The sequence below is a fragment of the Hippoglossus stenolepis genome, chromosome 12 (genome assembly GCF_022539355.2).
Source record: "Hippoglossus stenolepis isolate QCI-W04-F060 chromosome 12, HSTE1.2, whole genome shotgun sequence".
NCBI lineage: Eukaryota > Metazoa > Chordata > Actinopteri > Pleuronectiformes > Pleuronectidae > Hippoglossus > Hippoglossus stenolepis.
The window spans coordinates 2,841,978-2,856,345 of NC_061494.1; positions in this window are offsets into that span (position 1 = coordinate 2,841,978).

Sequence of the window (14,368 nt, forward strand, 5' to 3'; positions counted from 1 at the left end):
GGTGGAGGTTTACTCTTGTGACCTCAACAACATTGAAAATAGTACAGTAATATACTATAAATGTCATGCCTCTGCATGAATTTTGCTGAAAATACTGATTTGCTGAAATGCTTTGCTGAGTACCTCTTCTTATTTATTTGGTTTATTGCCATGGATCCACCAAAATCAAGGCGCATTACTGCAAAATGTTAATAAACTGAACATTCCATTGATCCCATATATCAAAGGAATGTGGCATCAGTGGAAACATCAGAGGAATGTGATGATGTCACATAAAGCTCGTAAGAATGTGATGTCACATTGCGTGATGTCGCCACTGTAGAAGCCTCCCATTGACTGAATCATTAATTCCATAAATTGCAGAAAAAGCTTACTATTTAAAAAAGTATCAACATTTTAAAGATTCAAATCAGTTCAATAATCTTTAGGCAGTTAGTGATTGAAAAACGTACATTAAAGCAATTGTCAATAATAAATAATGGATTACTACAGTATTGCTGTTAACATTCACACATCAGTTAATGACAGTTATTTATATCATCAAAACCAACACACAAAAAACAATGCATGGGACCAAAACCATCAATCAGTGAAGATTCCCTGCTCCTTTTTGACAAAGTGGGTGAGAACACGCCATCAATCACACTGCCATATTTAAGCTTTGGGACAAGTTGGCATGGTTAGTGAGGATGGGCTATATGAGTGTAGCCATGTAATGTTAATTGTGGTCATGTTATTGAGTTGAGTTTTGTTCAGTTTAGGGGTTAGGGTTTAAAGGATCATTTCCTCCATAACACTTATCTAAACAAGGTTACAAAATGGTTCCCAAAAAATCCATGGCAAAAAGAAGAATGAATTATAATAAAAGGTGTTCAGTTCAGTTCAATTTTAAGCGCCAAATCATAACATAATAAGGCCAAGACCTTTACATTTTTAGAGAAACCCAACAGTTCCCACAATGAGCAGGACTTTGTCGACTGTGGAGAGAAAAATCTCCCTCAATAACTGGAAGAAACTTCTAGAACCAGACTCAATGTGGGCGGTCATCTGCCTCGACCGGGTTGGGATGAGCGGAGAAAAATGGGGAAGAGAGGAGAGGTAGGTGGAAAAGAGGGAGAGAAGCGAGAGACCAGGAATATCACATTTGTACTCTGTAAGGCTCGTTGTTGTCAGGAAAATAATAATACAATAATAACAGATACTCCTCTGGTATCCATACTGTGGATAACACCACCCAAGAAGCCATTCGGCAAATATAAAATTGTTCCTCTGTAAATGGGGACCAGCCTCAACTTCTGATGTGTCAAGCATTGCAAGCACAAATAAAGGCACACAATAGGTGTGACAAATTACAGTGCAGAGAGAGCAGCACTGATTTCCTCTATGATGACAAGATGCGGTTAAAGTGTGTAAAATTTAGTGACATCTAGTGGTGAAGTTGCATGTTGCAGTTGAATACACCTCACCCTCCCTTTCCAAACATGGAAGAGTACCTGTGGAAGCCTTCAGTTGTGATTAAACTCAAAAGGTCTTTAGTTTGTCCAGTCTGGGTTATACTGTAAAAAACATGGCGGCCTCCGAGGAGAGGTCCCACTCCATATAAAGTACTTAAATATAAAGGGCCATTAAAGAAAACAACAATTCTTACAATTTATATGAAACACACTCGTGAAAATTTCACTATAGAATTATTTTATATTCAATTTCTGCCATTAGATCTCTTTACCTAAATCTTACACACTGGACCTTTATAGGGATAGTTCACAGAAAAATTAAAATTCACTCGTTATCTACTCACCACTATGCCGATGGAGGGGTCGGTGAAGTGTTTGAGTCCACAAAACACTTTTGGAGTTTCAAGGGTAAACAGCATTGCAGCCAAATCCAATACAATTGAAGTCAAATGTTAAAAAACAACAGAAAAAAACATAAAATGCCTCCATGCTACTGTGGTGTCATACAAGTGTCCAGAGACATTCAAATTCAACTCTAAACGGCGTCATGATACGAATTTCCATTTTTCGGTGAACTACCCCTTTAAGTAATTGCTTCAGTATACTGCTAACATTTACCACTCAATTACAGCCGATGGATAATGTAGAGAAAAACTTTAAATCAATCCAGGAACAGCACTACACACACTACACAAAAATTTGTGTGGGAGGTGGCGGCATTTCTATAGTTACAATCTGCATTATAATAAATTATCACCTACTATGAGAAGTGAATGGGGGTTGAGAAAGAACCATTATTGAATTATACACATTTTACCAGATAAATTGATTATAGGAGCCACTGTGTGACACTTAGAATAAAATCCAATGAAATTATTAAACATAATAACCATTAGTATTGTCTGTGTTTTGTGTATTTTCTGTGAGCCACCTCTGTTCTCTCCATCTTCTCCATCTTATTTGATTTCAGATAGAATAGTCTGTTGTTCCTCAGCAGAGGGATTATGTCATTGTGAGGGCAGAGAGGGGTTTGCAATTTTCTTTTCTTTATAGTACTGCTGCCATCTTGTGGTATGTATTGAAAATGACAGGCAATTAATTTTTTACTTATCATCACACTGAGCTGAATAAACCAATTAAACCACTGAATCCACCAAATATAATCTTTATATAATATCTTATTTTTCTACCTACATGAATCATAACTCCTGATCCTTTGAAATATTTTAACATGTTTTTTATTAATATTGGAAATTCAGATTTTAAGTTGAGACAATAAATTAAAAGCCGATGTTCACGTGCTGTATGACAAGCATTTGTCTGGAGATTCATGCAGCTAAATTATGATGTAGTTTACGGAGTAAACTTAAATAAAAATAAAAATAATAATAGTAAAATTGGAACATAGAAAGTCTCTTCACAGAACAGCACAAAATGAGGAAGAGAATGAAGCGGGAGGGCCTGGTGCACTACGGAGCAAGAAGATAAGTACATAAGAGATGTCACAGTAACACCTTCTCTCCCAGTAGTCTTTCTCTATCCAGAGGCTAAAGGTTATAACTGTCCACAAAGAGGACATCACTGTCTAATGGCTGAACCTGTAGTAGACAGCTCAGCCTACCAGCAGTCCACACTTTGACAAAACAAAAGGTTTCCAACAGAGACACAAAACCTCCAAAAACTAGAGCTCTTTAAATGGTGTATTGGCAGTTTCTGCATTTGTGTAATGTTTAATAGAAGAACAGATATGTATTTAGAAGAAGTATGAACAGATGTGGTTCTTGTGAGTTAACTTAAACTTTACGATTGTTGCTCAAGGGACTATAATGTTTATGGCTTCCCCCACATGTGTGACACGGGGCAAATGGTCACGGCAGGGGTCACTCAGTGTGTCTGAATAGATGGGTGAGGGGATCTCTGTATTGTATACAGGACTGGGGTCTTTTGTCTTGTAAACGAAGATAAGGGATCTCGGAGACAGATTGTCTCACACCAGAAGTCACACCAGGGGGCTGGGACAGAGATGGAGACAGGATGTCTGGCCATCCTGGTCAGACATCAAGTCACTGACCAATACCCTTTGCTCCTCGCAGGGAGGGGCTTCTGATTGTATAACTGTAGTGATTCTCCTATGCTCTGGGCCCATTCCTGACCATTACGCAAGGTAGTGTGTGGGGTGGGTCCACCTGCAGGTGTTAGAATTGAACTTACCGAGAGACAATGTTATAATTGTGTATGATTAAACAGAAATTGCCACCACAATGGCAAAAAGAAAACCAGGTCGTCCATATCAAAAGCTCTCTCCTGATCACATGATAAACAGAACTAAACTTTCTCAAAATAGTGATAAAGTACCTCAGAATAATGAAAAGCTTACAGAAAGGTGAGTTTTGTTCAAGCTGTGGAAATGAGGGTGACACTTTTAACTGTTTTAAAACATTAATAAAATATCTGAAAAGTGGAACTTTGTGCATTACAGATTCCCCAAAGATTCCCCATCTCCATGCAGATTCAGTGAGAACTTGTACAAAATGGTTTCACACAGACCTGATCACGGTCTCTTTGTCATATAACGGGAGTATTTCAAGGGACTTTGGGGGACCCCAGGCAAAAGGGAGCTGGGGAGCCCTACATGGAACTTACCCCCTGCCCACTCCCCAAACAAAGTGCAAACACAAGCATTTGTGCAGTCTTGTCTTCAACCAAAACTCTAAAATCTGGTCTCTTTAGGGGGTTTCCATGGAGCCATCGTAGTCTCCTTTACATAGCCAACTATAGTATTTAAGAAAGTTCTTCAGTTATGTTCAGCTGCTTTTTATTCCTCCAAAACATTGACTCTGTTTACATGGACAGCAATATTCTGAATACTGACCTTATTCTGAATATGACATAATTTCCATCATGTTTACATGAGTTGCTAATAGAATATTCTATTCAAATAGCTCTTTATGTAGAACATAGTGTGAGTATGACTCATGTCAACATAACATCCTACTACATGTTTACACTCAAACCCAGGGCACATATGTGGTTAAGCAGTTACAAAATGTTGTTAAAACTATATGAAGCTATGCTGCAAAGACATGTATTTGTAAACATAATGCGACTATGGTCAGAATACTCCACGTCTTAACTTGATTATTTGAGCATATTAAGGAAAATGCTGTTTACATGGCAGTTTCTTATTCAGACTATTATCTTTATCAGTTTAATGTTGGAATATTGCTGATGTTGCAAACATGTCTATTGTTTCTTCCCAGATCCTCCCATTGTCCTGGCTCCCACTGTCCTCACACCTGATTCCATTGTATTGTGTGCTTCATAATTTGCCAAACTTTTTCAATGGTGGACAGGTCTGAACTCAGTGTTTAATTATGAAGCCAAGCAGTTGTAACCAGACAAAATGGGTTTTTCTGGAATTAGCAGTTGAGTCCCTGAAGTCACTAAATGAACTCGCTAAATTTCTTGACATTGCATGTCAATAGAAATGTTGATGTTAAACTGTGCAGTTTTACACAATGATGAACCTCTCCCCATCTTTCCTTGTGAACTTCTTTTGAGGATGCCTCAATCAGAACACATCACCTGTTACCAACTCTTTACCTGTGGAATGTTCCATGCAGGTGTTTCATTCCACAACGTTCCCTGTCTTTTCTTTTTTGAATGTGTTGAATCGAGTTCAAAATGAGCACATATTTAAACAAACGCTTATCAGCTGAACCTGAAACAACTTTGTACTCTGATGAACTAAATATGGGGGATTTATATTGTCAGAACAACACAGTAAACAATGAAAGGCATTGCTTAAGCAAACCACACAGTTGTTGCTTCACTTATTCCCAGACACTAGCAGGTTGTAGCATGCTGCAAGTTTTCTGGTGAGGATTATCTGAAAATCACTCATGTGGCATCACCAATTTGATTTCTCTTTTTGAAATGCCTAGATTAACAAGACTGAACCTAACGGTCTCCCACACTGCACATTCCTGACTTCCACAAAGACCGCTGGTGGAGGTTGTCGTGTTCTTTTTTCCTTAGGTAGAGATGGTAGAGTCGGTCTGGTTCAAAAAAGTATTTATTTAGAAGCAATGAACAGCTACTACATAGCTATGGGCACTCAACGTACAACCCGCAAGCCGCCTAATACCGCCAGGGAAGTCAAGAGTCGCCCCGAGCGGACGGTGGGTGCAATATTTATAATAATAGGTAGAACTTCAGCAGGAGGGGGAGTCATATGGCTAGTGCACAGGCTGGTCCCAGCCTCAAGGCACTGGAATTCGCCAATGATGAGGAGCTGCTCCCCGTTTCGTCCCTCCTTTGACAGTAGCTGGGAAAATCTTCACATTCTGACAGTGTTTGGTTTGGTGTTTTAAAACAAGCCTTGAATCGGCTGACAGCTTGTGAGCTTTCAGTATGACATGCGCATTTTCTAGACAAAACAACGCCTTTCCTATCTGTCCTTCAGACCCTAGTGGCCGCTGCTTGAATTCTTTCTAAGGGTATGTCACAGTTTTTTAAGAAAACAGTGCATTCATGTATGTGTGATGTTTGAAATAAAGCTAATGGAGTTTATGCTGTAATATAGTAAGTTAGGTATGAGAACAAGTTAAAGTACAGTGTATTGTATGCCACAGATGTACAGTCCTCTCAAACAGGCATTGAAATAGTTTAAAACTCCAAAGACTGTTAAAGTTGGCCAATTCTTATTTATCGGCCAACAACTATTATTCCCAACTAATTAACAATAATGCTCACAGACCAAAAGTACTGCTTAAGACAATTAAAAGGCCTTTTCTGGTCACCTCTCTCCTCCTGTTGATGTTACCTTCTTGCACATTTCCTGCCCACATCCGTGTTGTGTGGGAGAACGCAAAGCACCATCCAAATTAGCGGCACATAGAAATAAATAATAGACGATCACATGAAACGATAATGACCTCATAAGATCACATGAATTCTGGCATATCTCTATCTAGAGTAAAGCTAGAAAAAAAGCAAAAAAACAGCAGACGATGGTGCAGACATTTTTATTTTACCTTGTTCAAGGTCATTTTTTCAGCCTTGTCCATTGGTTTGTTTTTTGTTCCACTAAAGAATAGGTTATGGGCTTTGGCCAAGAACCTATTAAATTCTTGGGTGGATCCAGACAAAGAGGTGGAACCCAACATTTGCTATCACTTTCTATAACTTTGCAAGATGGAGTTTTTCGCAGGGAATAGCTCATGGATCTTCACGAAAAAATATCTGATTGTATTCTTCCTGTCTATCTGCGGTCTCACCTGAGCTGTCAGCACAAAGTCCATCAGACACACCCACACACACTCGCATAGTGCGGACCCAAGCCATTAGCTGCTCCAGATTGGCCGTCCTGAGGGCCAGATGCCTGTGACCTCCCTGTGCCCCCTAAATGCAGAGTTACAGTAGTGTGATTAAAGCGTGATTGGCAGTGCTGGTTATTAATTCTAATCTTGGGCACATATGTGGGGTGGTGGGCAGAGGGCAGACAGCAGTGTGTGCCAGGTGCATGCCACGCAGAGGCTAATTCACAGTGACACACTATCAGAACACGGCCACTCCAAATTCCCTCGACACACAGACCCTGCCTACAGACTCCATATGCTTTTCCTGTTGTTGCACAGCACAGGGGTTTCAAAGAAAGAAGGTTATCCTTTAACAACACACCCACACACATTTCAAAGCACAAAGTGCCATTCCCTGAAAACCTAAAAGTACATCATTTGAACGGAGAAGTGTGTTTAGAAACTAATTTGTCAGACTCAAAAAGGTATTTTCTTCCCTCAAGGTAAAAGCCTTGAAGTAAATGATGTCTCATCCGTCTTTAAGATGTCTTCTTCTCAGCTGGAATCAGCCAATAATTACAGCAGGAATGGGCCGAGTCTCATCACTCATCAGGCTCGTCAAGCTAATGAAAATAACAGTGATTTTGAAATATGCAGGTTCAGTTGCACTTACAGTGCTTCGAAGTCATTTGCAATGTGATTCATTCAGAAAGAGGATGAACATGAAGCTGAACTTTCTGACGATACCAGATACTGACTGAATATTCATGTAACCAGAAACCACACATTTATAATCAAGGCTGCTGCTCCAGCTTTACTGATTCAGATTGAGTGGGCGTGCTAATGATTCACTCTCAGATCTGAGGAGACGATTAAGAAGAAGAAGAGAAGGTACTTCTGTTTCTCCTGCAGAGGGCATCATAATATCACACATGTGAATGAGCACTCACACCTTTCCTAGAGATGACATGGCAGTATGTATGCAGTTGCTTGTAAAGGTTTGTGCAGATGGATGATCTAAAAAGTAAACTGACAAAAGCAGGGAAGGCTATTAAATAAAGTATCAAATTAAAGTGTGAATTTTAAATCATAACAATTTCCGTGACAAATTGCAATTCAAGCAAACTGACAAGATGTTGCTTCGTGTTATTGTGTGGATATTCAGATATTTTCAGAGTGGGTTTGGTGTTTTTTAAGTTATGTTTGTTGATCCTAGATAGCTTTTTCTTAGCAGATCAAACCCTGTCTGAATGTAAAGGATATGGAAGGTGGCAATTTAGTGAATGTGTGCCAGAATAGCAAAAGCTATACTATTGTTCCACATATACAAGCCATTAACATTAAAAACACAATCACTGAATGAAAAGGCCCAATACACAAAGGGCAATAAAAGTCACCATCTACTGGTCATTACATTGCATAACATATGATTTAGCTGACACTTTTATCCAAAGCGACTTACAATAAGTGCAATAAGTACTGGTGGTCGCCCAACACAGCTCCAGTGGAACCAGCTCCCACAAAGTGTGTACGCAATCTGGCAGTAGATGAAATGAATTACATATGCCGGTACCATAATTAAGACATAAATCGACTGAAAGTGCACAAAATATCCCTCACCCATGCATCTTTGTTGTATTCACCACACAACTGACAGAGTCCAGACAAATCGTCTTGGGCCTCATTTATAAAACAGTGTGTACAAAAGCCGAAAATGGTGTACACAAAAAAAATAATCGGATTTATAAAACTCTGAACACAATTTTCCCTTTATAAATCAGTCCACCTGGAAGCATGGATCTGCCTCATATTCTGCCCTCTACACACCCACATTTAACTATAAATGGTCAATGCACAGCACCTTATGAATGCTGATGCAAGTAAATTAACCTGCTGATAAATGGATTTTGGATTAATGGAAAGGAAGGAATCACAAAGGAAGACTAAGAAACGCAATTTTACTGACTCCGAAATCAAGGTGCTGGTGAGTGAGGTGGAGGTCAGAAAAAGTTTTGTTTGGAAGCCACAGCAGTGGTATCACTAACAAACGGAAATGCAACAAGTGGCACTGTGTTACTGCTGCAGTGAATGCAGTGAGTGCCACAGAGAGGACGGTGCCAGAGATAAAGAAAAGTGGTCAGACTTGAAGGTGGAGGCAAGAAAAGATTTGTTTCACACTGCCAGAGTGTGACTGCTACTAGTGGGGGCCAGGGCTGTCACTGCTGGAGATGAAGATGGCCTCGATTCTTGGGGGAAACCACTTCGAGTGGCATTGTGTCGGAGGAGGAGGGTGACACAGACATGGCTGAGATCACAGACGACACAGGTAAAACATAGTTCGATTTCTTATTAAATGAACAATTACACTCTTGTAACAGTACAGTGATTAACATGCTGTATCCTATCCTGTTCCTCCAGAGTCTATGGGAGCAGTAGGTGGCAGGCAGGCCCCCGACGAGGAGGCCGCTGAGTGTCTGTCAGTCCCCGGCAACAGTGTATCCTGTGCACATGGCACCTCTGGGCGCGAGACTATTGGTGCAATTTATGTTTTAGCCGACTAGCTAAAAGAGATTATATTACATTGTGTGACATTAAAACTTCATTAAAAGACCTTGTTAAAAAGTGAACCTTTGCATTGTTATATTATCACAAATTATCATATCCTCATGTATCCTTGCTCTCAGGTGATAGCCTTCCTGTTGGTCGAGGTGGATGTGGGTCAGGGTCATCATTTTGGGAGGGTTGGAGGTCAGGAGGGTTGGAAGTCAAATCTCTTGTTTAAAACTGCACACGCCCTGATTATTTGGCACACTTTGGGAGGGGTGTAAAGAAGCCTGCCACCTGAGGCATCAAGGTGCTTGAGGAGTCTGATGGCACACTCAACAACTGAGCGCGCTCGCGTGTGGACCTCATTGTAACGAGTTTCCTCTGCGCCCTGCGGGGTGGTTGAGAGCCAGCGCCGGACGGGATGGCCATTGTCACCTGCAGGTAATAACGGAGGGTCGTTATACATCATAGTTGAATGGTAAGATTTAATACAATAGTTTGTTTATTAACTTACCAAGAAGCCAGCCATCGCGCACTGCACCTGCCTGCAGTCTTCTCCCCACACTATGTGACATACATATCCGTAATTTTACTGTATTTTGCTGCTTCTGCAGCCAAGACTTTGCTTTTTCTAATCCTCTCTCCCTCTCTCTCTCTCTGCTACACCTTTCCTCTTCTGCTGCTGACTGCGGTCCACTTTGACTGACGTCACTTTCAGTGAAAATCTCCGCTGCATCTATTTCGACCTCACTATTTCGGTCGGGGGTTGCCCGCCCCCCCCCCCTGTAACTCGCTGTTCGCAGTGAGTGGGGTTTCTTCAACCCCCCCCCTTGTGCGTTCGCGCACAGTGAGGAGTGGAGGTGAGTTTTAAGTTAACCTTTCACATTTATTTGCCTTTTAAAAATAATAAATAAACAGTATTTGAGTCAGGTAGTTTCCCCTTTTCACCTCTTTGCGCAGCAGGTGGGATTGTTTACTTGTTTTCCCTGTATAAACTACAGTTGGTTCTTAGTCATCACCTTTTGTTAGGTGCTAATTTTATTTCCCTTAAGCCCTGTTCGCAGTGGCTGGACTTTCGTTCTCTCCCCCCCTTTTCTGCCATTGCAGGCATACAGTGGGCATTTTCAGGTGAATTACATTTATTTCACCCCTTCCTTCGTTTTATGTGATTGTGGGCAGCTGTGACTAGCCTGTTTATTAGTTCCCCTTTATCAGCTATCCGTAGCTGCTGGGCGCTATTGTTTATGTATTTATTTATTTATTCTAAAATCACAAAAGTGACAGAAATGTCCTCACATTTGTGCCGTTATTGCCAGGGTATAATGGAACCCCGTGATGGCCACCATGCTGCTGGGCTAGAGCAGCCTAAATCCATACAATTTGAGGGGGCGTCCAACCTCAGCAACGTGGGTGACATCTCAAAGGTTTCAAGTGCGGTAAAAATTGTGGGGCTCAATGTTCCAACTGAGGCTCCTGCTCCAGTGGATGGGATTTGGGCCGGCATCACTCAGTCACAGCAATCAGTTACTGTACCTGTGGCTGGTGACTATTTGCACATGCTCAGGAAGGCATGGAACATCCCTATTGGTGCACCTCAGTTCAATGCAGGTTGCCGGAGACTGGCTAAGATCCAGTATGCTCCCGAAACGGAAATGGGGGATATGCCTCTAGTTGAGTGGGAGATGGCAGCTCTTAGGAGAACAGCCAACCCAGAGGACCAGGACACCATGAGCCTGATAGACTCTGCCCTTGTCACTCATTCCCAACTTACAAGGGACGTTGGTGCAGCTATGTCATCTGCCATGATGTCACGGAGGCAGATTTGGTTGGAACAGACAACTCTGCCCCGAGATTATCAGGCAAGAACTGACCAATATGCCAATCGTGCCAGCACACATGTTTCATCCGGACTCCCAGGGTGTGTTAGATAAGTCTGAACAGTCGCGGCGTACCAGAGTGTGTACAGCGCACGTTCAGAGGGGCTGTGACTACCAGGTATAAACCTAGGGGCTCCCAGCCTCCCCACCAATCATCATCCTGGGCTCGTAAGGAGCCATGGGTGTATGGCAGGCTACAGGCTACAGGATTCACAGCCTCTGGTGACTCCAAACAGCCATCACAACGTCGACGAGGGTTCCATCCCCGTCTTTCGGCTAGAGATGCACCCCAGAGGAAGCGCCCCCCGAGAGGTTCAGGACCTCAGGGTGGTGCTGCTTAGGGGTGGGGGGAAGCCCGCCGAATTTCATCCTCAGCTACGCCTGGGCAGCTGGGAAGAAACTGTGTCAGACCCATGGGTGCTTGCTACAGTATCAAAGGGGTACAGAATTCAGTTTCGGTGGTGCCCCCCCCCCAAACTCTAGAGTTTGGGGGGGGAGCCTAGGCTCCACATGACGATAGTCAGGGTCCCAGTCCAGGCTCAAATCCTGACACAGGAAATTTTAACCCTTCTGTAGAAGGATGCAATTATGAAAGTAGATCCAGACGAACAGCTCACTGGCTTCTACTCCACGTATTTCCTTGTGCCGAAAAAAGAGGCCGGAATACGTCCCATCTTGGACCTGAGGCGATTAAATGCCTTCATAAAGGTACTTCCTTTCAAGATGCTGACCACGGGTCAGATCTTAGAATCTATCGAAAAAGGGGAGTGGTTCACCTCGATAGGTCTGGAAGATGCATACTTCCATGTGCCCATCTGTCCAAACCAGACCCTTTCTTCCGTTTTCATTCCAGGGGCAAACCTATCAGTTCAAGGTCCTGCCATTTGGCCTTTCCCTCTCACCACGGGTGTTCACCAGAGTGGCTGGGGCTGCCTTGTTTCCTCTCCAGATGTCAGGAATAAAAATCCTTCCCTACCTGGACGACTGGCTGATTTGTGCTCCATCTCTTGGCCAAGTTGTAGAGGATACCCAGAGGGTGATCTCGCATGTACGGTCCTTGGGTTTCAAGGTGAATGTGATGAAAAGCAACCTCGAGCCAAGGCAGCAGGTGACTTTTGTGGGACTTTGTTTGAATTCCCTCACAATGTCTGCATCCCTCACCCCCCAGAGGGTTAGGAGGATTCTAGCCTTCCTGGAACGATTCCGTCTCGGCAGGCAGCTAGAATTTATAAATTTTCAGAGGATGCTGGGGATGATTTCAGCCGCAGCAGCCGTTGTTCCTTTGGGCCTCCTCAGGGCCCGGCCAATGCAGAGGTGGCTGAATGCCTTCAAGCTCCACCAGAAGCTGGACAGATATGTGAAACTTCGTGTGACACGTGCATGTCTCCAAGCCTTACGCCCATGGGCGGACCGGGTGCTCCTGCTCCAAGGAGTCCCCCTCTGGAACATTCCATCGAGGAGGACAGTGGTGACGACAGATGCTTCCCTCACAGGTTGGGGAGCAGTCTGGGAAGGCAGGATGGTGCGCGGTTCGTGGATACCCCCTTGGGGTGGCGAACACATCAATGTTCTGGAGTTGAGAGCAGTTCACCTTGCTCTGAAGGCTCTCCTTTCCTCCATCCAGGGCAGGCATGTCTTGATAAGAACAGACAGTTCTTCGGCTGTGTATCATATAAATCACCAGGGAGGCACAAGTCCCTGCATTGCCTCCAGGTGGCAAAGAAACTCCTGTTTTGGGCCTTTCAGCATCTGGCTTCACTCAAGGCAATCTTTATCCCAGGGATTGTAAATCGAGCAGCAGACCTGTCCAGAACTGGTCCTCCCCCAGGAGAGTGGAGGCTTCATCCAGAAGTTGTATCCCTCTCATGGAGTTGGTTTTGCATGGCACAGACCGACCTATTTGCGTCAGCAGAGACAACCCACTGCAGGATGTGGTTCTCTCTGAAAGGCAAGGGAGGTCCTCTAGGCCTGGATGCACTATCTCAAAATGGCCGGAAGGGTTGTTGTATGCTTTTCCTCCATTCCCTCTGATTCCCCAGGTACTCAACGCCTCGGGGCACTACGAGGTGCTGTTAATAGCTCCCAGGTGGCCAGGGAGGCATTGGTTCCCAACGCTCCTTCGCGTGGTTCACAGTCAACCATGGGCCCTGCCAGTCAGGGCAGACCTCCTCTCACAGGCAGAAGGTCAGATATGGCACCCCAGATCAGACATCCTGCAGCTTTGGGCTTGGCCCCTTTTCAGTACCTCTCTCAGGGGTTAGATGAGGCTACCCTGAGGACCATAGACAATGCCAGGGCTCCCTCCACTCGGACTAACTATGGTCAAAAGTGGAGGGTGTCTTCTACATGGTGTCACAACAGACAGGAAAATCCAGCCACTTGTCCTATTGAGCTGGTTCCCCGCTTCCTTCAGTCACTTATGGACTCAAACAGGGCGCCCAGCACCATTAAGATATACACTGCTGCAATTTCTTTCTTCCACGAGGCAGTGGGAGATGTTACAGTTGGGAGACATCCTTTAGTGTCTCAGTTCATTAAAGGAACATACCGCCTGCGACCAAGCAGTGCTCCCAGGGCTCCATCGTGGCAGTTAGATGTCTGTTTTGGTGGTAAAAAAGTCGGCCACCCTGTGTCTAAACAGTGTCTGTCCCATTGGATTGTTAACACTATCGCTGAGGCCTATTCTGGACAAAACCTACCAGTCCCAGATTCCTTGGTAGCTCATTCCACCAGGAGTGTGGCCACTTCCTGGGCTGCGGGGGTTGAGGGGGGTCCCTCTTTCAGAAATCTGTGCAGCAGCAACATGGAGTTCTCCCTGTACGTTCTGTAGGTTCTACAGGATCAACGTGGCTTCCCCCACACCATTGGCTTCCGCGCTGCTGCTCTCAGCTGCTGGGCGAGGATGTGAGGTGGTGGAGTCCTCGCGACCATGATGGTACTAGTCATCCAACGTGAAGACCGGGATGAAGGTCGAAATAGATAGTAAGTTATGACTATAACTGTGGATCTATGAGACCGAAAGATGACCGTCACCCTGTTGTCGCTAAGAACGGGCTGAGGCGTTCAGACAAGGAGGAGGCGGCACGCTTACCGGGGGGCTTTATGGCCGGCAAGCCCAGACCCCTAAGGTCACATACGTGACGTTGTTGATATATGGTCTCAAGGATAGTTTTATTGCATTGTACTCTTG